The sequence below is a fragment of the Eulemur rufifrons genome, chromosome 28 (genome assembly GCF_041146395.1).
Source record: "Eulemur rufifrons isolate Redbay chromosome 28, OSU_ERuf_1, whole genome shotgun sequence".
Lineage (NCBI taxonomy): Eukaryota > Metazoa > Chordata > Mammalia > Primates > Lemuridae > Eulemur > Eulemur rufifrons.
Window position 1 is genome coordinate 37,206,249 of NC_091010.1, and position 27,901 is coordinate 37,234,149.

The following is a 27,901-nucleotide window of genomic DNA, read 5'->3' on the forward strand; positions in this document are numbered from 1 at the left end:
AATGCATATTAATAAGTGAAAGAAGCCAAGCTGAAAGTCTACATTTTCTATGATTCCAACCATATGACATTCTGGAAAAGGCAAATCTATGGGAAAAGTAAAATGATGAGTGGTTGTCAGGAGTTAGGGGGAGGCAGGGGTGAACAGGTAGAGCACAGATTAGAGCAGTGAAATCACTCTGCATCACACCATAATGGAGACACATGTCATTATAAACCCATAGAATGTGCATCAACAGTGATCCCTACTAAGTTGGAGTGAGAACGACGTGTCAGTGTAGGTTCATCAACTGTAACAAATGTACCACTGTGGTGAGGAAGACTGATATGGGGGAGAGACTGCATATGCTTGAGAAAGGGAGTATATGGGAAATGTCTGTACTTTCTGTTCAATTTTTTTACGAACCTAAAACTGCTCTAAAAAATAAAGTCTATTAAAAAAGTAACATCACCAAAATAAAGGCTATGAATAAAAGGAGACCAGAACTGTTATTAAATACTACTACTACAAAGGCCAGAGAACCAATTACCAAATACTTATTTATTTTGAATATTAGCATGTAAAATTCACTCAAAATACATAAACATCTTTGACACAAGAGTGTTTTCCTTGAATGTCACCTGAATTGATTCAGGACAATCTAATACTCTATACTTAAATCTTTTCTTATACGAAAAAGAATAAATGGCCCATGCAAAGGACAATAATTTTACTTCGAGGCCGGGCGCGGTGGCTCACGCCTGTAATCCTAGCACTCTGGGAGGCCGAGGTGGGCGGATCGTTTGAGCTCAGGAGTTCGAGACCAGCCTGAGCAAGAGCGAGACCCCATCTCTACTAAAAATAGAAAGAAATTATATGGACAGCTAAAAATATATATAAAAAAAAAAAAATTAGCCGGGCATGGTGGTGCATGCCTGTAGTCCCAGCTACTCGGGAGGCTGAGACAGGAGGATCGCTTGAGCTCAGGAGCTTGAGGTTGCTGTGAGCTAGGCTGATGCCACGGCACTCACTCTAGCCTGGGCAACAGAGTGAGACTCTGTCTCAAAAAAAAAATAATAATAATAATAATAATTTTACTTCGTCTTCTCCAAACTTCAACCTTCACACTGATCCTCATAAACTGGTTCCAAAAGAGAAACTACACTGTAATATTTGTATTATAGTAGGTTCTTATTGCCACTGAAATTCAGTGAATTTGGCTAGAAAATCCTAAAGCAAAGCACTTTGGCCAGGAGTCTAAGGATGACTATGAGGGTTACTTAATGTTTAACACCAAAGTCAAAATAGCAAAACAGCACATTCGTTGACAATTATTTTATCCAAGAATTTTGAAAAGTTTTTCTTCATCTGGCCAAGAGAAAAAAGTAGCACAAATGGACTCAAATCACCGCAAATACTCCCAAATCCAGCCGGGTGGTGCAGAAGTACAGCAGTCACCAGCTACTTCCCATCCCGCCTGCAGGAAATGTGAGAGGAGGGAGGTCTCAGTACAAGACCCCATCAAGGTAGCCCATGTGGTACCTTCACTTAACCCACTACTAATTTAATGTTTCATTATTCAGACTTAGAAATGGCCTGCACACCACCATCCTGAATTACCTTTTCATAGGTTCCGCTTAACACTGTAACAAAAGAGGAAACGTTTCTTAATAGAATGGAGAAAAATATCCCCCATTTCTGTTGCTGTCGTATGCTCTCTCCCTTCTAAGCTACTGCTTATATCCATTTCTACAAAATTAGGAGTTTAGTCTTTTAAAATCTCACATATAAAACAAGAACAGAGAAATTTTAAAGCAAAGTAATATTTTTTTTAAGGAGAGAAAAGAAAAAACAGAAAGAGTAGTTCCTAAAAGTTATTTCTTAACCTTAAGAGTCCTGGGAAGAGGTTATAATTTTGAGGTTCACTAGTTGAGCACAGAAAACTAACTTACCTACCTACCTACCTATCTGTTACTTTTGCTTGACAGCAGACACATTTAAATCTTCAGTGCTTGCAATGTAGAACACATTTTGCTAGAAGCTGGAAAACTTCCTAAGATGAACAAAAATTCCCTTTTGGAGTAACCTAGGATAGTGGAGAGAGCACGGGCTTTGACTATAACAAATCTGGGTTTGAACAAGCGATCCAGTGCCTATGATCTGTGCATTCTTAGACAAGGCTGAGCGTAGGTTTCCTGCAAAATAAGGAAAGTATCAGGACCTCTGTACTTACCCTGGCCTGGCCTTGCCTAGGATGCTTTTGCCCTAGACATAGCAGGCTCACAGCTTCCCCTCCTTCATGTCCTTACCTGGATGCTCAGCGAGGCCTTCCTGGGCCTCCCTACTTCAGATTACTGTGTAGGTACATGCACACACACACACATCCCACTCATACTCACACTCTCCATCTACTTCTCTGCTTTATTTTCTCTTAGCACCCTGACCATCACTTAGCATACATGTAGTTTACTTATTCATCTAGTTTATCATCTTTCTCCCACTAGACTGTGAGCTCCATAGTATACATTTTAGTTGAGCTTTTTTTTTTTATTATTTGGTTCTTGGGAATTTTGTTCACTGCCTAAAGTGTCAAAAGAAGGGCCTAGAACATGAAAGTGTCACCAAAAATTTATTGCATGAGGGAAGGTAATGCAGGTAATTCCAGGGTTTTTATCAGAGATCATGTAAATAAAGACCTTAGCATATAAAAGGCACGTAGTTAACAGTTGATATTATCTTTAGAGAAGAGACTATATGAAATCATTAATAGAATATTTCTTAAAAAGCGATGAGAATTACAATGTCAAAGATGATACAAGGCAGCTGATTAAGCAACAAAAAAGCGAGAGGGAAATAACTGCTATAAATCCACTGGAGTGAGATCATTTCATTCTGGGTTATTCTACATAATGATACTAAGAAATTTATACTTTACAGAAAACAAAGTTTAAGAGAAAAGTGAGCATGAAAGCAGATTATAAATTTCAAGTGGATGTTATTTATGTGTTCTTCACCCCCTGGCTACCCACCCCTCAAATTGGGCCTGATAACTGAAAAAAATAACTAAGTCAGTTTCACTTTACTTTGATTCATTCACTTTGACAGAGGAAAAAGCAATAGAATATAAGAATGTCAGCACAATAATCATGCCATCAAATATTTTTCTTTAACAACTGCTTTTCTGACTGTGTGGGAGTTTGTAAGTGAATGCATTAATAATCAACATTTTTCCAGCAAACATTTTGGAAGAAAAAGATTCTATGAATGAGCTATTACTTTTCAAATCTTTGTTTCTACTATGGTTTCTTTTGCAAATTAATACAGGAAGAAATAACTATATAAATCAATACAGAAATAACACATTTTTGAAGGTGATATAAAAAAATTATCAAAATCACCAATATTAAAAACTCCTGCATAAAAAGAGAAAAAGACTTATCTACACCAAGAAAATTTTCTTCACTTTCCTGAAGGATTTCCTAAGAAGTCCTTTAAAATCAGTGAATTTTCCTTGTCAACTTAAATTTATTCAATATATTAAAAATATCATTGAAACAATTTCCAGAATGTACTCATTCCATTAAAAATATAAATACCTGTGATAAGAAAAATAAAACTGAGTGAAGTTTATGTTCTCAAATTTGAGCAAAAAATAATAGAGGATGTTTCAGAGTAAATAATTTTAAAGCCTGAAAATATTCATAACATGAACACAATTTTCTTCCTTAGAAACTTCCAATTTAAAGTAATTGTTAGAATATATTTTTTAAAACAGCTATTTTTTCATGACTAAATGTAGAGACCTGTCATACCAACACGTTTTACAAAACTAACTTTCAAACACAGCTACTCAAAAAGCAATCATAATAAACATTTCTAAGCCCTCCAAATATTAATTTTAAAATTTCAAGTAATAATTTGGTCTTATGTAAGCATACGGCTGACAAATCATGCTATTAATCCAGCCGGTGTGTTCACCATGTTATGTCTCTGATACCTTTCATGGCAGATATTTAAAATATACTACTAACTTTCAAAATCTCAAAATACATTAACTGTAAAAGCCAATCATCATCTCTACTCTGATCAAAATTTGAACATTTTACCAATTTAAATCAATGTTTATTCCATTTAATATTTGCTTAATACCATAATACATTTCAAAAAAATATTCATTAGCTTAAGCCACCCAAAATATATTGCTGTTGGTAAGAAATTATGTTCTCATGTAGGAATGCAGACTGAGGGGTGGCGAGGGAGGGCTGCTTGCATTAGAGCAGTAACATGAGTAGCAGGCCCCCTCTGCGAGATTAATATAACATGAGATTCCGGAAAAAAAAGAAAATTCAAGTTTGCAACAGCGTGTGACTCATTTGGGTGAGTGGCACATGTACGTGTTACACATTTCTAACAGATGGCAACGCTTCTCACTGTGTGTACCCGTATTTAGTACTCTAAGAGTACAGAGTCAGCTGAATTTTAAAATTGTAAAACTGATTCGGCACATTATACATTTAAACCATAACATTAAAAATATCATCTTGAGACTAGGAATTTTTTTTGTTTGTTTTGTTTTGTTTTGTTTTGGAGACAAGGTCTTGCTACGTTGTCTAGGCTGGTCTTGAACTTCAGGCCTCAAGTGATCCTCCCGCCTCTCCCTCCAGAGTACCTGGGATTACAGAAGCGAGCCACTGAGCCTGGCCGAGAGTAGTATTTTTTTCTTTAATCATTGGCATATTCTACTGATTACAACTATTTTCGCTTACAAATAATATTCCACTAATTTAAAATCAAATGAAATACTAATGCTGAATGAAAGGACCAAGGTACATCAGAGCCTCTCTCAGAACATCATTAGATGGACCCATGGCAGATATCACGTAACAAATAATATTTCCTTATAATTGGGTGTTACTTAGGGATCAAATCCTACTTAGAAGGGAAAATTATATGATACAGTAAAATATTAGATAACTAATAAATCAATCAACAGAAGTAAATCTCATTTCACTGAATAATATCTCCAAGATATCTCAGCTAACTCAGAAAGCACATTATAATACAAGGGATTATTTTCCACCTCACTCCTATCCTAATGTGACTACGTACAGCAGACATTCAAATTAAAAGAAGAGGCTGGGCTGCACCTAATTCTTTAATCTGAGCTCTGCCCTATCTTCCCACCTCAGCTATTAGAAGCCCCTACTAAAAACAAAACAACAAAAATAGGTTTCCCACTTTTGCAGAATGATACACTACATACCTTAAACTACTCTCCTAATGAAAATAACTGAAGGGGAAGAATGAAGTATAATGTCTTTGTAAATGCACCAGTGAGGAGACAATGAAGTAAGGTCGGGGGTCGGGGTGGGGGGGTTGAAAATCTCCCTTTAGAATACATAACCAACAACTAGCACTCATGTGGTTTTGTGGTCCAAATTCAGGCTGTGTGTTTCAAAAAACCTCAAGCAGAGAATTTAATTTAAAGACTGCCCAGACTGATAGTGTCTGCAAGCACCTGGCATAAACAAATACTATCTGGAAAAATCTGCCTTACACCTAGGCCTCAGAAAACTCGCACTGATAAAACTTCCAAAGAATATAAGCTCCCAGTCAATAAATCATAAAGACACAAGGAACTAAGATACCATGAGAGAGCCAACAGAAACACGCAAAATGAATCAGATCTGAAAGGACTTCAAATACTTGAATTATCAGCATAAAATAAGAATATTTAATATATCTCAATAAGTAAGAGAAGTTTGAAAAGGAGTAAAATTTTATCTAAAAAACTTACCATGCTCACTTGAGCAGGGACCAAAAATAGTGGTTAAAAAATTAAAAAAACTCGTATTAATTCATTCAACATATTAATATATTTATTGAGCACCTATATACTAAGTGTTGGACCTTGGTCTAGGTTCTAGGGATAAAGCAGTAGGATAAAAAAAATTAATTAAAATAAATTTAAAAATATAAAAATCCCCTTCATCAAGGATAGTTTAAACAGCAGATTAGAAATAGCTGAAAAAAGAATTGGTGAACCAAAAGACAAATCCAAAGAAACTGTCCAGAACTGTACACATAAAGACACCAAAAATATGGAAGAGAAAGTGAGTCTAACATGTCTTATTCAATTATTATTAATATATCAGAAGGAAATAGTAAAGAGAATGGGGAAGGGGTATTATTCTAAGAAATGATGATAGAATGTTCCTAATAGCAATCTTCAGGCCCAGGAAACCCAGAGAATCACAAGCAGGGAGGGAAGGAAGGAAAGAGGGGGAGAAGGGAATTCCCCCACTTGGATAGAAGCAAACCACAGACTACTCAAGATGGCAAAATCTTTAAAGCAGCCAGAAAGAAAAAAGAGATGATCTATTTAAACTGGACTTTGAGCATCAAACAGGATTTACACAGGCAAAAAAGGTAAGAAATGAGTTTTCCAGCAGTAGCTTGAGAAAAGGCACAAAAGAAGGGGGAACAGAAAGTCTGGATGGAGCCAAAGATCTACATTGCATGAAAGCAGGGATAAGGTTGGAAGAACAGATTGGGGACAGGTCACAGAGGGCCTCAAATGCCACGCTAACGAGTCTAGCCTTTACCCTAAAGCGACGGGAGAGTCATCCCTAAAGGCTTTAAAGGAGGGAATAGAATTATGAATGTAGCATCAGAAAAACTAAACTGTGTTAGCTAGACCATAGACAGAGATACCAAGAGGAAGGCTGTTGAAAGAGCCCAGCCTGATGTCATAAGGAGATAATAAGGACCTCACTAGAGTGGTGATAGAGTAGAACAAAAGAAATAGAGGAAAACATAAGGACATTATAAAGGGGGATTTCACCGACAGTGTTTCTAACAATCACACTGCCTTGTTGATTACACACAGCAGGGACATTTAGAACACAAACATGTCTAGGAATTTTCTTATGTTCTCATTCATACAAAGGCAGTGTTAAAACAGTTAAATAAGCCTTATCCTCACAGAAGCGAAGGCTTCTAGATGTGCTTGGTGCTATTCACTGACGAGGTTTTAGCAGGACGGGGGCAATTCTGGTTCACGATGGACGGAGTCACTCTTGAGAACCGGGAGACGTGTCTGCTCAGGCCCCTGCTATCCCCACCTTGCGGTGGCAATTAGGGTCGACTCACTTCAGCCATTGTGTGAGCAGCTGTTCCTTCTAAACCAAGTTGGGACTGGAATTTGGCCACAAAAATTACTCAGTTGAGGACACTTCTGACATTGATGTATGCATCTCAGAATTTTAGGTATACCGTATCATTTCGGTAAGTAAAATTTCCTCTTGTTTTTAAATGTATCTTTTCCTGATTCTACATGGAAAATGTGGTAAATATTGAAAAGTTTAAACAACAAAATAAAAACCACCACTGAGAGATAGCCATTGATAATATTTGGTGTAGATGTATCCATAGCTTTTATTCCTATAAATATATATGCCTATTTAGAAAATACAAAATTAAAATCATAGTGTTCTATATTCATTTTTATTTAGTATAACTGTAGCATTCTCCCCATTTGCTTAAATATTCTTTTACAACATACTTTTAGTGGCTACAAAGTATTCTCCTTGGGTAATAGCATAAGTGAGTCCATCCTATTATTAGGTAGATGTAGTCCTCATTCATTTGAGTTAGAACCTCTCCAAATTAGGTCACTGTGTTAGGTCAGACGTATTAAACAAGAACTTCATAATTGCCACTAGTTTTCATACATTTTTTAAAAAAACTAACGCTGGTTTAGGGTATGATGAGAAAATCCAGTTTTGATCATTTCCTCTGTCATATTGTACAGTGAACCTGACTTGTAAGCTTCCAGTCAAATGCCGTGCATGACTGTAGCACTGGAAATTCTCTTCTCACTGGGAAACTTTGAAACCTCCTTTTTTCTCTTTCCTTGAGGTGGCCATCTGTGACAAGTAACTTCAGCTTTTTCACAGCACTTCTCAAATCCTGCTTTGCAGGTGATTTGGCCCGCCTACTTGACTATACTAGTTAATTAAACCTCCTTCCCCTCTCCTTTGCGGCTAAGTATTTCATGTGGGCTAAAACCCTGGGTCAGCAGCTACACTGACCTAAGGAAGGCCCAGACCTCATGAGTGATGCTGCTTTTGCATTTTCTTGGAGAGACATTCACAGTGCAGTCCTAACGTGGCTTTCCTGAAACCAAAGAGGTCTGTGCTCCTAAGGATTGATTAGTTACCAAACTGAGAAGTTGATTGCAACTGAGATGGGTGAACATTTAGCAGAAGCTCTGTACTTAGAAAAGACTCCTACTAAGCTAGGACTATGATGTGTCATTAATTATTGTTCTTCTCTTAAAGGCTATCATTATTAAGTTAAATCATTATCATCCTCACCAGATCATTGCTTTTCAGACATAGTTCCTGATTGCCCTTGGGATTCCAAAGTGTCATGGGGTGTGGGGGTGTAAGGGGTGAGGGAGGAAGACAAGGCCATTGACCTCCTTCTCCCATCAACCAGCAGCTCTGCTTTTATATGTTTTATGAATTGAACTTCTGCAAATTTTTGCTTAAATTTTGCTGCTAAAGGAAGTAAAGACTGTGAAAATCATAGTGATACGTAGGTCCTATGGGAAGATGAAAACGAGATAGATAATAGATTTTCACACAGTATTAATGTCCAAGTTTCCATCGTGCTTGTAATTCTCTTACAGTATCACAGTCCTTCTTGGGTTGGTACTTACTGTAGACCCTCCGGTTGGAATTCTCATAGACTGACCTGCTTTTAGGGCAGTGGTTTTCAGAGGCACCTCAGAAATGTTAGGGTTAGGAGAGATAAAGGGATGATAACAGTGTTTGTTCCACAGCTCAGTTGACTGGTAACGAAGTTCTCTAACAATATTTTTAACCAACAAAGACTGAGGAGCTAACTAAAGGATTTGCAATGAATATAATAATTTACTGTTGGCACTCAGAATCCTTAATCAACAGTTAAAACTCCTGTTTATTTATAGGACAGTTGATGCAGGGGTATCAATATATAAAGACCTCACCATGAATACATATTCAGTTATTCAATGAATGCACTGCCTCATAATCAACTCAGTAAACACAGGATTAGCAAAGATATCAGAGCCTATGTTAGAAAGAGGGCATACTTTAATGTCTCATGCCAATAATCCATTCTCAGTGAAATTATGAAAACAGTAAATGTTGAAAATATTTAATTTTAATATGATGCAAATTAACACATTGATTGCCACGCTAAAAAATTTTTTTTTTCCTTGAAGCCACGGTGTTTTATTATGAAAATAGAAAAAAATTTCAAAAACAAAATAATCCTTTCTAACTTAAGGAAAAATTTGTTATTTTTTATTGTTTTCTGTGTGTGAATTATATGCAGTTAAATTGCTAATATTAACTGTAACAATAAGAACATCAACAAGTAAGATTTTCACGAACCAACTGCAGTTACATATGTTTCACGAGGCCCCAGGCTCAAAACAGCGTGAGTTAAATACAACTCATATGGCAGTTAATGTGTTAAGTGTGATAAATATAATTATAAATTCAATAAGATGCCATGAAATGGGGAAAAGGTAGAAAATAATGGTGAAAAAAGTAGAGAAGAAGATTAAAATTCCGGAAAAATTAGGATGTTTTTAAAACCCTGCTTCAGAAAGGGAAATAGCATGGCATACTATTTCCACAATGCACAGTTTGAGACAAACAGGCCCACTGCTGAATCCCATTACTGCCACTTACTCTCTGGAAAAAGAGTAGATCAGTCATTTAACCACTTGGAACCTCAGTTTCCTCATCTACAAAATGGGACTTATTTGCTGCTTTCATGATGGTGTGACAATCAAAGTCATGTAAAATACCTGGTGTAGGGTACATCTGTAGTGTTCTGTATTGGTAGAAGGAAAAAACCAAAAACCCTGAAGGATCAGGTGATATATAACATGACATAGGCTATGCTTTAGGAAAAGAGCCAGTGCCTCAAAAGCCAGACATCCACTGAACGTCACAGAACATGCAATACTGGGTGACCCTGACCTTGACGGTAAACATTGCTGAAGAGATAAAAATTAAAGGCTAAAAGCAAGAAAATGAAGTGAGCATTTAACAGGGGTCAAGGAGACAAGCAGGTCAAAGTAAATGACTAACAGGGAACTGGTCAATCCGTCACAACCACCAGCCAATCAGAAATGGCCCTGATGACGTTCAGGGTAAGAGTAAAGACAATAAATAACAGTTCAAAGGACACACATTTGCTGAGCTTTGATACTGACTGCTCTACTGGCAGGAAAGAAGGCAAGGAGGTCTTTAGCTAGAAATTTGCTATCATTTTCATCTGACCAGAGCCTAAGGTTACCTCTGTCTTCTTTAGAGTTCTTGAGGCACTAGGAAGGACTCTCAAGGGGCTGAATCAGAGCTTCGCAGAGCAAAGAGCGACCATCCCACCACATAGTCAAGTTTAGAGAACAACAGACACTCGTGTAGTTGAGGCCAGAGGGTTCTGCCCTACGAACAGTCTCTCGTCCCAGAGAATGGCTCAACTTGACTCAGTAGAGCAGGGTGGGCTACATCAGGTTCAATACAAGCTCTCCGTTATTACATACCTCCAACAGCTACTGTTTTGCATTTATTGATAGGTTCCTTTAAAATTATTCTCATGTACGCTTCCTGAGGCAGGGTCTTGTCTTCTAGTTCATAAGTTTCCCAACCAGATACTTTTGTGCATCCCAAAGAACTCAATGGTGTGCCTAGAACAGAGGAGCAATTTAGCTTCACCACTTCAAAATGTAATCACAAAACTCTAAAGCTAAAAGAGCTTATAAATCCACTACAGCTCACTATAAATAAACACATTTAAGTATTTATCAACTTGGAAACAAAAAACTCACAACAGAGCATCCCTACCTTCCCCCGTCTTCTCTTTTTCTTTAGCTTTATAATTTTTGTATTTTTTATTATAGTAAAATATAAACAACATAAAACTTATTCCATCTTTTCATATTAAAAACTAAGTCTTTAAGGTGTTTTTGTAAATTTATCTATCTTTAATTGTCGATAAATAACTGATTATCAAAAATTAAGTATAAGTTTAAAGTTTCAGCTTAAAACTGAAAACAAAGGTAACTACTGAATTACCCTCTTTATAAGCTGACTGATAAAAATGTAGTCATCTCTCTAGGCCAAAATACTGGCCTCATAAATCATATCTTTTATATGTGTGCAAATGGTATACATTTTCTGGTAGCTTAACTAGGAAGCTAATGTTTTATGCCTGATAAAGAATAAAGAAGGTTATTCATTTAGTGCCTCATTCATAGTAATCTGTACTTACAAGTGAAAAGACTGTGGAATCTAATGATAGCTAGAGAGGCAGCATCTTTTATTTTGATATTTAATTTAATCAGTGACATTATCTTTTTTTTTTCTATAATAATCTGTAAGTGGGCTCTCAGCCCTTTCCAAGATCATATAAGCTCTATAGCGTTGAGTATGTGATAAAACTATGGCTATCCTATACACACACACACACACACACACACACACAGACACACACTTAAATTTCAGGAGAATCATGAACTCCTTGAAGCCATCCTGGACCCCAGGATAAAAATCATAGCGGCTGCCAGGTATCAAACTGGACAGCTGATATCTTGAGCTAACTGACACACTTAACTCTATAAAGAAATAATTCTTAGGGAACAAAAGAAACCACACTATTTATAGTCCTAAGGACCTAGGTATATCAGGCAATCTCCCCATTTAATCATTCTTTATCCTATTTGTAGATAAAAGTACTATACCTGTAAATAACCAAACACAGTCACAAAGAAAACAGTTGTCACAAACTAAAACAAAACAAAAAAACAAAACTAGGACTCTTGCCATTACATTAGCTTAAAAGTGTTCAGTTAAAGCTTCAAAGTAAAATATATTTGCATAAAAACATCATCTCCTGATGACATCATACAGTTTATAAAGCCAGGAGTGTTTTAAAAAAAAAAAACAAAAATTATACCCCTGGAAATAGGGTGTGTCTCTTTAAATTCAAAATCTCACAAAGTCTCATATAGTAGACAATAATCTCAATCTATTTTGAATAATAAAGTAATGTTTGGGAAAGTAAACTTGATCCATGCTAGCTGGGGATGCTTATGGGTCACTTGACAGAAGCTAGATAACAAAAAGGAAGCAAAGAAATAGATTTAACAATTATTTTTGGACGCTAGACCCAACAATAGGAAATATGAGATACCATTTTTTAAAAGCCTTTTAAATATCATTTTTAAAAGCTATACAGATTTGGGAGCTATAGATGGCCAATGGAATAGGCCTGTCTATCTCTGCTTTCCTGTAAGGTCCCACTAAGATGATAGTAAAGCGAGAAAAAGATATAAATCCATAAAGACAAAAGGAATAGAAAACTATATTAGAGCAGACAATAGACTTCAATGTGTCTAGCAAACAGAGGTGACTGCAGAAGCTGAGCAGAGCAGGCGGGAACCTCACTGCCTGAGAAGCAGAGTCAGCTGACTGCTGCAGAAAAGGCTCAGGAAACGGAGCTTCCAGTTCCTCCAAAAGAAAGGTTGGGGACATGGGGGATAAGACTGAAAAGGAGGTGGCTAGTTGACAGTCTGTAAAAACAGTTAGACCTTTACCTTATGCCATACACAAAAGTGAACTCAAAATGGATTAAAGACCTAAAAGTATGACCTCAAACTATAAAATTCCTAGAAGAAAACATAGAGGAAAAGCTTCGTGAATTGGAGCTGACAATATTTTTTTGGCTATAACACTAAAAGCACAGATAACACATGCAAATAGGCAAATGGAACTACTTCAAACATAAAAAGTAAAGGAATAAACCAAGAGTGAAAGGGCAACCTACAGAATGGGAGAGAATATTTACAAACCATATATTCACTGAGGTGTTAATATCTAGAATATACAACGAACTCTTACAACTCAACAACAAAAAGCCAAATTAACACAATTTAAAAATGGGCAAAGGATTTGAATAGACATTTCTCCAAACAAGGTATACAAATAGTCGAGAAGCACATGAAAAGATGCTCAACATCACTGATTATTCATCAGGAAAATGAGAATCAAAACCACAATGAAATATCACCTCACACCTGTTAGAATGGCCACTATCAAAAAATAAATAAATAAAAACAAATAAACAAAAAACCCCCCAGAAAATAGCAAGTGTTGGCAAAGATGTGAAGAAATTGATCAGAACCCTTGTACACTGTTAATGGGAATGTAAAATGGTACAGCCACTACGGGAATAGTCTGGCAATTCCTCAAAAAATTAAAAATAGAACTACCATACATGATCCAGCAATCTCATTTCTGGTATACATCCAAAAGAAGTGAAAGCAGGGTCTTGAAGAGATATTTGCACAACACTGTTCATTGCAGCACTATTCACAATACCAAGAGGTGGAAGTCACCTAAGTATCCATCAACAGATGAACAGATAAAGAAAATGTGGTACGTACATAAAATGGAATAGTGTTCAACCTTAAAAAATAAGGAAATCCTATCATATGCTACATGAATGGATGAACCTTGAGGACATTAGGCTACATGAAATAAGCCAGTCACAAAAAGACAGATACGACATAGTTCTATGTATAGGAAGTATCTAACGTAGTCAAACAAACAGAAACAGAGTGGTTTCTAGGTGGTTGCTAGGGGCTGGGGAGGGGAAGAAAAGGGTAGTTGTTTTCAGTGGGTATAGAGTTTCAGTTCTGCAAGATGAAAAAGTTCTAGAGATCTTTTGCAGAACCATGTGCATATAGTATACTACTATTCTGTACACTTAAAAATTGGTTAAGATGGTACATTTTGTGTGCTTTTTACCACAATAAAAAAACCCAGGGAGCTTATCCTGGATTATCTGGGTGGGCCCAATGTAATCACAAGGGTCCTTAAAAGTGGAAGAGGTAGACAGAGGAGGAGGTCAGAGTGACGCAACGTGAGAAATATCTGGCCCTCCATTGCTGACTTTAAAGATGGAAGAGGGCCGGGAGCCAAGGAATGCAGCCAGCCTCTAGAAGTGAGGGAAAGCAGGGAAATGGATACTCCCCTAGAGCCTCCAGAAAGGAGCAAGGCCTGTGGATGCCTTGATTTTTAGCCCAGTGAAACCTGCATCAGACTTCTGACCTACAGAACTGTAAGATAATAAATTTGTGCTATTGTAGGGAAAGGAAGAAAGAAAAGGCAGTTAGAACCCCAACCTGGTAAAGCCAAACAAATCACCCCTACTGAGGTTACTCTCTGGAGAAAATGATAAAGCAATACTTCAGACTGAAACACCAGATAAGGCTGAAAAGAGGCATTAGGATTTAAGCAGTCACAGGCTTTGATGCTAAGACCTCGGGCTCCCTTCCCCTGTGTGGCTCCCCCAAATCCTCATAGGCAGACTTACTCCCCACAAAAAAGTAAACAGAGCGTTCCTTTTTGGAGAAACTGAAAAGGTCCAAGAAGGAAGATCTGCAGATTCTGATGCGTAAGAGTCAACCACCGAAGCGTCCCTGTTCAAAAACCCTAGAGAGAAGCTCTCAAGGAAACAAATGTCCAGTCTACTTTTTATTGTCTCACTCTTAAACATGAACAAACAAATAAATCCTCACCATTCATTTGAGAAAAGCCTCTAACATCAAAATCAAGAATCAAAACAAGCAGATAAAAAGGGGCAACACACAGGAAAATGTGCAAAGAGCAGAAGAAAACAGCAAAATAACTCAATTCACATTGTCAAAGGAAATAAGAATATATTGCATCTGTGAAACAAAAACAGGATCCTATTTTTAAAAAGGAAATATTCAAAGACCACAAAAGATTAAATTCAAAATTACAAACATGTTAGCAGAAATTAAAAATTCAATAGATACTAAGAAAACCTCTTAAAACATAAAGCAAAACCACAGAGAGATGGAAAATAGCTAAGAAAAAGACATAAGAAATTTAGAGGATCAAACCAGCAGGTCCAAATACCCAACTAAGAGATTAGTAGAAAACAGAGAAAAGGGGGAAAAGAAAATTACCAAAAAAATAGTACAAGAAAATTACCATATTGAAGAACATGAATTTCCAAGCTGAGAGTACCATAAATATCAAAAAACCACAGGAAAAATGGGCCAATATGAAATTTCAGAATTCTGGGGTTAAAGAAAAGCATCAAACATTTTCCAGAGACATGAAATAATTCACAACCAACTGGGAAACAGAATGGCCTGAGATGTTTCAACTTGTATCACAGAGCTCAGCCACAAATAAAATATAGTCATAATAAAGGAAACATTCATATTTATTTAAACACAGCCTGTAACATGACTGCATCAAGAAAATGGAGACACAGGAAAAGTAGGTGTGTACTAAGAGTAAAAGGTAGTCTATGAGAAATAAATCCTCAGCAGGAAATCAATACAGAAATCAATGTAAGTCTAAAATTTTAAAAGTAATCAATAAATGGCACTTAAAGCATACAGTGTGGTGTTTAGAAATAGGCAGGTGAATACCAGAAAATACAACTAAAAGAGTTGAAAAGGACTATCTTTAGGCAAAGTGGCAGTAAGAATATAAAAAGAACAAAGAATGGCTATTGTAGTACTACTGGAATTATTAAACAATGTAAATGCAATTACCTCAAAAATAAACAAAGGGATGAAGGAGAGAGAAAGAGACAAGAGAGGGAGGAAGACAGGCAAGTAGTTAAGTTGCCTGATTTAACAAAGCAATTCTACAAACTGTTATACAATGAAGATCTTCAATGTTCATCCACACAGAAAGAACAAAAATAGCAACTGTCCTAACATTATGCAAATGGTTACTTGTAGCTTGGAATAAAATTTTCAATTACAGCACCGTACATGAATTCCAAAAGTGCTGTACTGCAAATAACTAAAATGATAACATGCTGTGGAAAATAGTATTGAATGCTTCAAAAATGTGACTCAAATAATGAAGACACTGATGTCAAACATGTATGTAAAGAGTTGGAAGAAAATTATTCTGGGGTAGGAAAAAAGCATTAGTTATAATATTGTTTTGTATAAATACATAATTATTCAATATACTATGTAACTAAATTAATTAAATGGTATAAATATGTATTTGACTATTTGATCTATATTCTCAAAGTATTCCTTATATATTCAAATTGGCCACAAAAAAATTATTTGTTTAGATCTTCTCATTGGGAAAACACAGGAAATAGAAACTCAGCATAAAAGGTACATAAAGAAATTAAAAATCCACTTACCTGAATCATGCTGTTACTTTTCTTCATCAGTCTTCCTTCCAATCTAGGAGAAAATAATAAGTAAATTAAAGCACAGCCTTCATGTAATGAACTTTTTACAAGAAAAAACTAAAATCCAAGGAAACTATTATTCACTTCTTATCTATCCAAGGAAAAAGAAAGTGTTCTTTTCCCAAATTCCCAGCTAATTTCTGGCTATCATGGTATTCAGAGTAAGTTTATATTAGGCAAAGCCAAGCAAAAGCAAGCATGTAAATCTAATGCCAATAAAAAAACTGCACACCAAGTACATCTAATGGTATGAGTTTTAAAATGATGTACTTTTATAAATTATCTCCTCTCCATTCAGGTAAGTAACTGCTAATTGGCTATATAGAAAAAGATAAAGAAGCAAGAAAGCACATTTTTCAAACTGTGAGAATTACTACCCCGGGGTAAAAAGGGGTGGCAACATGTTTAAATGTTCAATGAAAAATGCAATCAATAGCAAGCTAGGCAGAACAACCGCAGACCACATATATAAGTGTATGATCAAAGAGCTTATAAATAGACTTTAACCCACATCGCCCTAAAGGTTTTAAAATGCTTCCTCATTTCATTTCATGAAAGACTTTCTCAACTAAAAATGAAATATTACCCTAAGTAAAATATACATGTGAAACTAGGGTACCCCACAAAAAAGGGAAAAGGTACCTTTTAAAAAAATTAATAAGCTCAGAAATCCTGAGCAGCTTAATACATTTTCCTAAAGTGAACAACACTCTCCCAAAAGGTCACCATTGCCCTGACTTCAAATAGCACACGTTAGTTTTGCCTGCTGGGCAAGGTGTTATTATTCAGGCATCTGTCTGGGAGGCTAAGAATCCCTGTATCTGGATCAAAATAAAATGCTTTAAGGAGAGAGGAACAAGTAGTGGCTGAGTGCAAGGTGGTATTGTTTCAGGAAGATATTAACGTGTCTAAGGAAGGGGGTTTGGTTGGTTGGTTGGTTGGTTAGTTGAGGTCAACCTTCAAGTTCTCCAGAGACTATAAGACAGAGAAGCTGTTTAATGATAGAAATAGAAGGGAAAGTGCCTTTCTATTGTCTAGATGAGTACATTGTTGAAAGTAAGATGGGAGGAGGAGCAGGAGCAGAGGAAGAGGAAGAGGGGCAGTGGGAGGGGGAAGAGAGGCTGGACTCCTTTCTACAGGTACAAAGACATCTATAAAATAAAAATAATAACCAAGCTGGTATGTGCTAGAAGCTAGACTAAGTTACTAATGCATCATCTCACTTGATGTTCCAACTCCTTTGAAGTTGGTTTTGCTATCCTCAGTCGACAGATAACAATACTGAGTCTCAAGTCAGCAGTAAGGTGTCTAAAGTACAGTTAGTAGGTAAAGCAAAGCTATTCCTCTTTTCAGCTTGTGTGCAGGGCTCAAGACGCTATCAACAAAAAGAGAGATGTTCACAGACACAAAGCCATGTAACTAGATACAGAATATGCTGTATTGTCCTTGCCTGTAAATCATTTAAAGGAAAAGAATCGAGTTATTCAGGACACATAAAGTCTTCTGAATTACCAGAAAGTTGAATAGCTTTGTCACACTGGTAAAGTAGGCCCACTTATCATTCTGTGCCTCAAAGGAGAAGTTTCAAAAGAAATCCTTACACTTCACAAGGTATAATTTTCTGACATGTTAACTGGTTTTATTGCACTGTATACTTTCCCTCTGAAATGGGAGAAATCTGTCCCTTAGAGACGGTCACAGATGCAGAAAGGCAAATTACCACCACAGAAATATCGAGGAAGCTGTGATAGTGCCACCTCCAAATGACATGCCACACCTGCACAAATATTCAATTTCTATACATACTTTCAAAAAGCATGGGCCACAATGGGAACACAGTTAAAAAAGGGAACTTTCCATTCTGCCACTTGAAAGAGAAGAAATAAAATATCTACTTTTTAAGACAATAGGTAATGTACCAAAGATGTGTAGCTCAAAAGATCTTCCCTGCATCCTCACTGGTCAATACAAAATCATTCCTCAATAACAATAATATGACTGTCAGACATGAAATACCTTTACAATGAATCCTGCAATAACCCAGTATATGTGCGTTGGGGGGGAGGTAAAAGTATTAGAATCCCCAACTTAATCAGAGGAACACCTTTAGGGTATCATGTTGAACATAACAGTTCTGGCTTAATGATGAACATATCCAAATCTGCTTTTCAATACCAAATCATTTCATTATCCTTTCACGGTTTTCCAGTTCCAAATTGCTTTTGATATTGGCTTGACTAAAGGATATTGAGCCTCGTGGGAGATGGAAGAAGTGTCTTGTTAGTGAGTGGCTTGATGATAAGAAACAAAAATAGGCCTGGAAAGACTCTTAGAACAGATAACTGCTAAAGCCTCTGAGAGCACCATGGTGACTTTCCTCATATGAGATCTAGTACAAGGAATGCATAGTAAAAGCTGCAGGCTTGATTTCGCAGTGGACACATGCCGTGAAGATACAATGCAAGAAGTTCTTTTTGGGACTATATGAGTAAGCAAGTTAACTATGCATAAGCATACCATGCACAGTAAAGCATCTGTGGAAAAAGTTACCCAAATTATACTTAAAAGGCTGTGGCTCTAAACTTTCAATCAAGACTGGGTAAAAGAAGGCAAGAATCTTTGCAGACGTTAACCCAATGACATTCAGAAGAATACTAGCAGCACAGAGGGCAAAATAAGGTATCTTGCCCTATTCCCAATAATTCTGGTATAGCAATATTCAAACCCCTATTTGTTTACTTCTAGTGACTTCCTCCAAAAAAAAAAAAAAAAACACACTAGAGTAGAGTAAAAAAGGAATGGGCAGAAGAACAAAGGCTGTTGAAGGAAAAGATTAAAGTTCACAAAATTTTTGCAAGGCACTGGCAATCCCCCACTTTACAAGTGTACATTTGCAGGGCCAGCCCTTTCAAAGTTTATTACTTCCTCTTAAACCAGGGAGGGCAGTGGTTTTATATTGGGGGCCAATCTGACTGATTGACAGCCAGTAGCTGCCCAGAAGCAATGCTGGCAGACAGTGCCAAAATCAACAATGGACAGTGCCATTGTCCATTACAGACACATGACATGGAAATTGCAGCAGGAATTCTTCATTTTTGACAGCCCTGTCCCAAACCCCATTATTAGAGTTCAATTGTTTCTTGGGGGAAGATGGTATATAATTAGAAATGAATAACGTACAGAGACCAGTAACAGCATAAGATCAATGTAATTATATTTTTCTATTAAAACTGCACTTTAGGCCGGGCACAGTGGCTCACGCTTGTAATCCTCGCATTCTGGGAGGCTGAGGTGGGAAGATTGCTCCAGGTCAGGGGTTCGAGACCAGTCTGAGCAAGAGTGAGACCCCGTCTCTACTAAAAATAAAAAGAAATGATTTAGACACCTAAAAATATTTATAGAAAAAAATTAAGCGGGCATGGTGGCGCATGCCTGTAGTCCCAGCTACTCAGGAGGCTGAGGCAGAAGGATTGCTTAAACCCAGGAGTTTGAGGTTGCTGTGAGCTAGGCTGACGCCACGGCACTCTAGCCAGGACAACAGAGCGAGACTCTGTCGTAAAAAAAAAAAAACAACAACAAAAAACTGCACTTTATTAGAATAGTAAAAAACACTTGGAAACTTTCTCATTCTTACTCATCAACAGCATGTTATGCATATTAGAGCTTCGTTTAGTTGAACACAAAATCCTAAGTACAAAGTTGGCATTATCTTCTTTTATACAAAGTTGGGATTTTCTTCCTTTAATGTCTAACTCTCAATAAACACAGCTTACCTGAACCTTTTCTTCCTTACATCTGCTTGGAGTAGAACCTTTACTGTCTCTCACAAGGAACCTGACCACTGCTGCAAAGCCCCACGCGTGGTCTCTAGCTTTGGTGGCTGCACGTGGCCAGTCTCCCGCTGGAGTCACCCACAAGCTTCCTCCTGCCTGCAGCAGGTGCCAGCTCTCTTCACAAGGGAGAAAGAACTTCCACTACACTCAAGGAAAGCCTTCATCTCCCTTCCCTAAACCTTACACTGCATTCTTACTTTTTTCTAGATTAAAAAATTAATGTAGAGAGTAAACTGAATGTCTTGTCCCAGCCCTTCCTCAAAACTTGCCTCAACTTACAGCCAATCAGATTGTCTCAGGTAATCACAGGGCTCTCTTCTCTGAGCTGCTTGGCTGAGGTGTCAAAGAAAATACACAACATAAAAAATCATCTATTAACTACCCTGGGAGTTTAGCAACTTGCCAACCTGCCTCTCAAACCAGCTTTTCCTTTCCTATAGAACGCGTTTGAATAGAGGAGTTTAGAAGAACGGGTTCACCTAAAAGGAAAGGACAGACTTACACTTTATATACTAAAATGTGGGAGCTGAAGGAGATTTAACGGGGGATAAAAAAAATTCCAGAGAACATACTCTTAAGGAGACAGATACACTAAAAGATGATAAAGAGTGAAAGCAACTATGCTCCAGGAAATGGTAAGACAAATTCATGAGAAGAAAGCAAAACTGATAAAAGCCTGGACTCTAATCCAGTTTCAAGAGTGACCTCAAAGCAAACAATGGCTCCTCTCTCCTTCTCTACTTAGCACAACAGTGACCAACTGCCTTCGCTTAGTGCCAAAGGGGAAAAAAGGTACTTCATCCCTTCATTCAGCAAATATTTATTGAGCGTCAGGTGGGATTACATAGAGATGAAAGACTGGCTTCCCTGAAGGAGCTCACAGTTTTGAAAGGAGAAAGAAAAACACATAAACCAGTATTTACATTTCTATGTGGCACCACAGAGTGATATCACTGAGGTAAACTTCAATAGAACACAATCAGTTCCCCTCAGGAGCCGGACACAATTCCTGGACATTTTATCTATCTCATTTGAATCCTTGAAACAAGCCTGTGAGACTGGCAAACACTGAAGAGAATTAGGTAGGGTGTATGGGACCCCAAAAAAGAGCTTTCAAACAAAGATTTTTTTTTTATTCAAGTTGAATCTTCAAATAATGGCCCCCACCCCGAATACAAATCTCAGCCCCAATTTTACCATTTACAGGCTGCCCAGCAGTGTCTAAGCTTCCTGGAACTTCTATTGAGAAGTTCACAAATGGAAGAAATAACTTTCTAACACTGCAGGTCTTGTTATCAAGGGCCACATCAATAATGCCCTGCCTCAGTTTAATGAGAGCAGTTTTGGTTGTTTATAAATCCCTACGCACAGATGTGCCAAAATAATCTTCTTCCTGTGTTAGTTAATCACAGAGTATCTGTGCTTACCACATTCTCAGGACCTAGGACAGGACTGGTAAGTGCCCAGGAAATCCTATCATATTTTTCTGTTACCAATCATCAAATCAAGCTTCTCAGTCATGATCAAGATCCCCCTCTACTTTCCACATTTAATCATTTATTTAAATTTATTCTTGTTTTTAATTGACCAATGATAATTGTATTTATTTATGGAGTACAATGTGATTTTTCATACATGTTTACAATGTGGAATAATTAAATCAGGCTAATTAACAAATTCATGACCTCACATATTTATTTTTTTATGGTGGGAACATTTAAAAATCTACTCTTTTGGCAATTTTGAAATATATAATTTTTTTTTTTTTTTTTTTTACTATAGTCACGATTCCTTAGATCTCTTGAATTTATTCCTCCCAATTATAAATATGTATCCTTTGACCAACATCCCTCCAATCCCCTCTCCCCCTTAACTGCTCCAGCCTCTGGTAACCTTCATTCTACTCTCTATTCGTATGAGTTCAACTTTTTAGATTCCACATATATAAGTGAGATCATGTAGTATTTGTCTTGCTATACCTGGCTTATTTAACATAGCATAATGTCCGCCAGGTTCATCCATGTTGTCACAAATGACATGATTTCCCCTCTTTTTTAAGGCTGAATTGATTTCCACAGTGTGCATATGTCACATTTTCTTTATCCATTCATCCGGTGATCTAGGTTGTTTCCATACCTTGGCTATTGTGAATACTGCTGCAATGAACATGGGAGTGCAGAGGTCTCTTTCGCATACTGAGTCAATTCCTTTGGATCTATTCCCAGAAGTAGGATTACTGGATTGTATATTTTTAGTTTTCTGAGGAACCTCCTTTACATTCCCACCAACAATGCACAAGGGTTCCATTTCCTCTATACTAGTCATTATTTTTAAGACTAGATTACTATCCACCCTCAAAAGATGTATTGATTGCTAGGCGTTTCCTCCTGCAGTTCCCTATAATGTCCTTCCCCTATTCTGCTCCCCACACTGTTAACCCATGCTCATCATCTGGCTTAGAAAGAACAACGGAAATATGTTCCAAAAACTTGTGGATTGGGAATTAGGTAATTACCTCCACATTATATTTGAATACAATGTACCTTCCATTAAAACCATCTTTACACAGTCTTATTCCACTATCAAAAATTTTTAAACCAAAGTAGGATTAAAAATTGTGAAACCTTTAAAAAAATAGTTCTCTACTCCTGTGGTCCCCCACCTTTGGGCTGAGGACTAGTACCGGCCCCTGGCTTGTTAGGAACCGGGCCTTACAGCAGGTGAGTGGTGGGCAAGCGAGTATCCCCATCACTCACATCATCACATAAGCTCCACCTCCTGTCAGATCAGCAGCGGATCAGCAGATTCTCATAGGAGCATGTGTGAGGGATCTAGGTTGCGCTCCTTATGAGAATCTAATGTCTGATGATCTGAGGTGGAGCTGAGGCAGTGACACTAGAGCTGGGGAGCGGCTGCAAATAGATTATCATTAGCAAAGAGGTTTGACTGCACAATAAATGCAATGCACTTGAATCACTGCAAAACCATCCTCCCTCCCAATTCCTTTGGAAAAATTATCTTCCATGAAATCTGTCCCTGGTGCCCAAAAGGTTGGGGACCATTGCTCTACACTATGTCTAATCTACAGTAGATCAAGTAGCCTCTGTTTGAAACAGTAACACTGTCTCTCTCTAACTAGTCAGAAAGTCCCATAAGCATAGGTTATGTCATATCCCAAATATAAAGTATATAGTCCAGCAATTTAATAAATATTTTAAAAACTAAACTAAATGTCTTGCCTTTTGAGCCTGGATTCTTTTTAGATATGGAAAAGAATAAATATTTATTGGAAATTAAAGGAACTCATAGAACAATGGAACTTTCTAATTTCCTTTTAAAATATTTTGAAGTAACATTATGGCTTCAAGAGAAAATTCAGCATGAATCGTCAAACCAAGCTATCATAATAAACTTTGCAAGTCTCAAAACCTGTCTTTTGTGTTCCTAAGACAGGCATAATTTAACTAACAAGAATATGAGAAATAAGAAACCCCAAGTTTATTACTCCAATGTAGAAACAAACTAAAATATAAAACCCAATTCCAAGGCAGATTAGGAAATGTTTTTAACAGAGAATCAACTAATTTATTAAAATTGGATTTGCAGTAGATATATTTCAGGGTGTCTCTTCACCCCCTCCTATTTCTGGGGGATTCGGCCACATTCTCAGGCCCAGTTGCCTTTCAACTGCAATCTTCTGTATCACCTGACGCATGCACACAGCCATAGCTGATTGGACCAGAAGTAACACCTGACTCAAAAAGAGCCCCTCATAAGCTGGCTAGAAGCCTAAAACTTGGGTTTACTTACTTCCAAAATTATGGGCTCAGCCAATCAGATTCTCTGCCTCAAGAACTGAAATCAAGAAACGCTAAAGGAAATTGCCAGTTAGATATGAGAGTGAAAGGTCAAGAGGAACACTTAGGGTTAGGACAATCATCATGGGCCAAGTCTGCCACAGAAAGCAAGAACTAGACTGGAGCCAGTTCCTAACCTGAGATTCTCAGGAGCTCAACATCCTGACTCCTACACCTTTCCTTGAATGAGAATGACCTGGTTTTCACAACCAAAAGACAGAGCTCATGATAGCAACCTAAGTTAAATTTTTACATAAAGATCTATTGACATGTTTAGTTAGGATAAAACCACCTTCTTTTAGATGAATTAGAGAAAGTTTATATCACTTAGTAAGAAATCTGGGGTCAAGTTTTTAAAGAAATGAAGTTTTATTATTTTCAACTTCTCTCCTCTCGACTCTGGTTTCTCACCTATAAAATGAGGTCAATTTATGAGATGGTCTCTAAGTTCTCTTCTGTGGTTTACAATCTCAGTACATACAGGCAGTCTCCGACAAAGGGTACTCTTTGTGGGCAGTTTGGGCAGTGGGGGAATTCTCTACTAGCTGGGCTGTCACATGATGAATTCTCATCCTTTTAAATTCATAATTAGAGCTAACAAATTTTCCTGTAAAAGTCCTTAAAATGAGTCAGTTCACAGACTATCCCATTTTAATCATATTTAGTAAAATATTAGAATTTTTCATACTGTTTGATCATTCTATTTTTCATTTAAAATATACAGTTATACTCAATACCTTGCCTCTCCCTTAATTTAAAGAAACTAAGAAGCTCAAAGAATGCTGTTCTATCAGTCATTATGGGAAATATTTAGATCTGAAATTGTGCTATAATCTTAAACATAGTATTTTCAATACTCTACTTTGGGGAGGGAGGAGCATGACAACAAAATAAGATATCGGAAATCCAAATATTCTTGTCATTCAGGTTTTAATATAAAAGAGCATTTATCGCAGAGTTTAAAATTATAAGCATTCAACGACTGAAACTGCTCCAAATGGATTTTTTAAATGATATCAGGAAAAACTGCCCAAGACTTGGAAATGGCCAAAAGAAACTCCTCAGTGTCTTTTCAGATTATCCGAGTCAATAGGGCTACGTACTTTTGACTGACTTTCTATTTCACTGGCAGTAATTCCAAATAATGTGTCCACTGCAATGTAAACAATTGATTTCTGCCTAGAAGGAAAAATAACTCCAAATATTACATTTTATTGCTTTAGAGATATTAACCAACTTTGTTACTTATTGATAAAGTTAGTTTAGCATTCTTGGTTTTTTTTTTTATTTTTTTCAGTTTTTCAAATTCCCCTTTAGTTCCCTCACTAACTGAGTTGAGTAAATCTTTGATGTTTGTTTGTTTTATATCTGTATTTAGCATATTTTTAACTTCTGAAAATTATTCTTTAACAATGATGGTCTAGGCCGGGCGCGGTGGCTCACGCCTGTAATCCTAGCTCTCTGGGAGGCCGAGGTGGGCGGATCGTTTGAGCTCAGGAGTTCGAGACCAGCCTGAGCAAGAGCGAGACCCCATCTCTACTAAAAATAGAAAGAAATCATATGGACAGCTAAAAATATATATAGAAAAAATTAGCCGGGCATGGTGGTGCATGCCTGTAGTCCCAGCTACTCGGGAGGCTGAGACAGGAGGATCGCTTGAGCCCAGGAGTTTGAGGTTGCTGTGAGCTAGGCTGACGCCACGGCACTCACTCTAGCCCGGGCAACAGAGTGAGACTCTGTCTCAAAAAAAAAAAAAATACAAAAAAAAAAACAATGATGGTCTGTTTTTAAAAAATCACTCCACTGTAACACCTAGAAAAGTGTATGCTATTGTTTACAGCAAGTGATAAATGAATAACTGGTCCATGATATTTGGAAGCCAGATCCTTACAATTCAGAGTGATACAAACGGTAATGAAGAAATGGCAATGACATCGCAGCAATTTCACTAGGAAAGCAAGCTGCATTCTCCATCTCTTACGTGTTCTCAGTGGGCAACAACTGATGTACAGCCTTGAATTCCAATTGCACAGATGTATATCATACATCTGCTTCAGATCTTAATGGATACAATATAAATAAAATCCAAGTCATGCATGTAGAAGATGGTATGAGTGTACATGTGTGTAAAAACATGTATAAAAACACAGTTAGAGCCATGCAATGAAGACAGCTGGAACACATAATAAATCAGAAAGTGATGAAACTCCATTTATTAAGAAACAATCCATTTATTAAGAAACAAAATAATCTTGTCCCCGATATGATTGCCTTGTCCTTAGCTTTCTGATATCTAAATTAGCAAAGCAAGGCACATATTTGTAAGCAAAACTTTTTATTCCTCTGAACCTTTAAACTCCCTAAAATAGGGGTTTAGGATTCTCTACCTATCCCTTGATAAGACTTTCTTTACAGAAATACTACAGACATTAAGAAGAAAATAGAGTCAAATGATTCTTCTTTACAGAAACAGTGAGTAGGAGGCTAACTGTATCATTCATTTTTCTAAATGTTATAAGAAAATCCAGCAACTGAAAATCAACAGAGGAGTTTCTTGATATAAGTAAACCTGATGCATAAAAATACATTTACACAAAGGACTTACACAGCAGAAATCACAAAGATTCTTGCAAGTAACAAGTCTCCTACTGAGATTTAAAATAGGGATTTATTTTTGTAATTTACAAAAATGTGATTTAACACAATTTTTCAAAGCTACAACAATCTATTCAATCAGGAAACCATTTCAAGCTCCATGCAAACGTAAAACTAAAACTGCCCCTGTTGCAACCACATACTGTACTTAGCTTTGGGGAACTAAAGATTTCATGTTACTCCCATACCTGCAGGAACCACCTTGATCAATAAGGTCCCCTTCTCTTCCTCTTCAATTTCCATTCTCTCCTTTCAGTGACCATGCACCCCTCCCACCAGTCCCTAGAGGACAAATTCCACTAATAAACCTTTCTTTGGGGCTGGGTGCAGTGGCTCATGCCTGTAATTTCAGCACTTTGGGAGGCAAGGCGCCAGGATCATTTGAAGCCAGGAGTTAAAGACCAGCCTGGGCAACATAGCAAGACCCTATCTCTACAAAAAATTTTAAAAACTAACCAGGTGTCATGGTGCATGCCTATAGTCCCAGCTACTTGGGAGGCTGAGGCTGGAGGATTGCTTGAGCCCAGGAGTTGGAGGCTGTAGTGAGCTATGATCACACCACTGCACTCCAGCCTGGGCAACAGAGTGAGACCCCATCTCTTAAATAAATAAATAAATAAATAATAAACAAACAAACAAACAAACAAACTTTTCTTTGGCTGCAATTAACATTGTTTTTTTGCTCCAGAATTTCTCACAGTCTTGAAAAGACTAGTGAGCACTGTGACTCTCCAGTAATACACCACCTGTTGCTTCTCAGATCTCCAAGGGCTACGCCTGAAAATTAATGTCCTATTAAAACTGATTCACTTAGCTTGGCTCTCGGGTTCCCTTCATTGTGTGTATTCCTCAGCCAAAAGATAAGTGTCTATCCAAGCCAGCCATATGCAGAGACAAAGAGGGCCTCACTAGCCAGTGTAATGTGAGGTGCCCAAGAATCATTCGTCCGCACCGTTACTGCCCTGATGCCGTACCTTTGCATGGTTAAAGCAGTAACAACCACGGGCTACAAGGCATCGTGTCCCTTAGGAGGTCTGGGCTAAAACAAAAATCCTCAAATGGGGTGGTTATCAAACCACATATTGTAGACATAACTGTCTAGGAAGCAGAAAATTCTGTAACTTTCTGGGCTGAAATTTTTATTTTCTCTTTTAGTAAGTGAAAATCTTTCTGAACTGCATTACACTTTTATTTCTTACTTACCTCCTGTTTGCAAAAGTAATAGATATTCTTTTAAGAATATTTAAAAAA

General features: G+C 37.2%; 1 protein-coding gene across 2 annotated transcripts in view; it reads right to left on the bottom strand.

Annotated features, from left to right (window-relative positions):
- The window catches only part of SGMS1 (sphingomyelin synthase 1), a 285,145-nt gene that overhangs the window by 130,587 nt on the left and 126,657 nt on the right, over positions 1–27,901 (bottom strand). Inside the window, exons 4-5 of one of the 2 annotated variants that reach the window (XM_069459845.1) lie at positions 16,255–16,297; positions 10,586–10,729 (exon numbers count right to left, since the gene is read on the bottom strand). The gene's annotated coding sequence lies outside the window, so the exon portion shown is untranslated. The remainder of the gene's footprint in view (positions 1–10,585; positions 10,730–16,254; positions 16,298–27,901) is intronic. The other variant, XM_069459846.1, reaches the window with a different exon arrangement.